General features: G+C 40.6%; 1 long non-coding RNA gene across 1 annotated transcript in view; it reads right to left on the minus strand.

The window, feature by feature from the left end:
• The window catches only part of LOC107834315 (uncharacterized), an 18,724-nt gene extending 18,499 nt beyond the window's left edge, over window positions 1-225 (minus strand). Inside the window, exon 1 of the long non-coding RNA XR_001660104.1 lies at window positions 133-225. This is a non-coding gene — a long non-coding RNA (uncharacterized LOC107834315). The remainder of the gene's footprint in view (window positions 1-132) is intronic.
• Window positions 226-1,491: the final 1,266 nt, after the last annotated feature.

The following is a 1,491-nucleotide window of genomic DNA, read 5'->3' on the forward strand; positions in this document are numbered from 1 at the left end:
TCGGCACATGATGAGTCACACTGGTGAAAAGCCGTTTTCATGTGGGAACTGTGGAAAAAGTTTTAGTCGAAAACAGCATTTAACTCGGCACATGATGAGTCACACTGGTGAAAAGCCATTTTCATGTGGGACCTGTGGAAAAGGTTTTAGTCAAAAAGAAAATTTAACTCAGCACATCAAGATTCACACTGGTGAAAAGCCATTTTCATGTGGGAACTGTGGAAATAGTTTGTCAAACGGCTATTAAATCAGCACATGATGATTCACACTTGTGAATCATGTGCTCTCAATGAAGTTGGGACGCTTTTTTCCTCTGCTCCCTCCCTGCCCATGCCTACCCTGCTTGCTCTGCTTTTGTCCTGTCTTTTTCTTTATTTTTGGAGCCTTTCTTTGCACATCATCCAAATCTACAAATTATGGATCTGGTCAACTGATCTCTCAATGCAATTGATAAAATTTTCGACGAGAAGCTGGGCACAGGAGAGCCCTCTTGTCTTGCGAGGACACACCCGGCAGGATTCACCCTGGATTTATTCGTGATAACAGGATTTCCGCTGTTTGGAGCGTGTGGATTCCTGGATTATCGACAAATTTGTGATGGACTTGGCCGAACTGGCGAACACTCAGACTGTTGGTGTGGACAGAGACGAGGACTCTAAAACTCACTAACGAGTTGGAATCGACCTTGGAGAAGTTGCTAGTTTTCAAACTAATTATCCAAACTAATTTGGGTAATTGGGAATTTCAATTGGGAAGATTGGAATCTATAATCTACACGACCAAAGACATTCTGTTTCTGAATTGGCTTTCCCCATATTGCCTTGGAAGAGCTGCATATTTCCAATCTCCTTGAAGATATGTAAACATAACGCTTCTTCCCACCTCACCCCCTCCTGTTAGCCATGCAGCTGTGGAGCTGAACGCTCCCAAGGTCATCATGCCTCGATAATAACACGTCTCTCCGACTTTACCGGGAGGCTAAGCAACGTGCTTTCATGGCCCTGCCATCACTGCCTTCACTCATGTCTGTTTTGCCCTTTGTTTTGTCTGAATGTTGCCATTTGTCCTAATCTGTCCTTTCCTCTTTTTTTGGTTTGTTATTTTGTCTTTCCTTTTAAATCATGTCAAGCATTTTGAATGGCCTTTTTGCTGAAAATGTGCAATATAAATAAAATTACCTTACCTTACACTGGCCCAACCTCCAAACCTAACTCCTTATTTCTATAAATATTTTGGTAATACTCTGTAAAATACCAGAATGTTCACATAACTTTTATAGTTTTTGCTGTCTGAGGATATGAATTTTAACTCAGGTGTTATGATCAGTTACTCAGTATTTTGGTAGTTGACCAAATACTTTTTACACTTGCTTAATTAAACATATTTAAGGTATACTGCTCTGGAGTACAATTTTGGGATGCTCGAACCGACCTCTATGGATCACTTTTTATAGACAAAAAACATCGCCATAAAATAATGTGTATCACTGCA

This window comes from Poecilia formosa, unplaced genomic scaffold (assembly GCF_000485575.1).
Source record: "Poecilia formosa unplaced genomic scaffold, Poecilia_formosa-5.1.2 Scaffold582, whole genome shotgun sequence".
NCBI lineage: Eukaryota > Metazoa > Chordata > Actinopteri > Cyprinodontiformes > Poeciliidae > Poecilia > Poecilia formosa.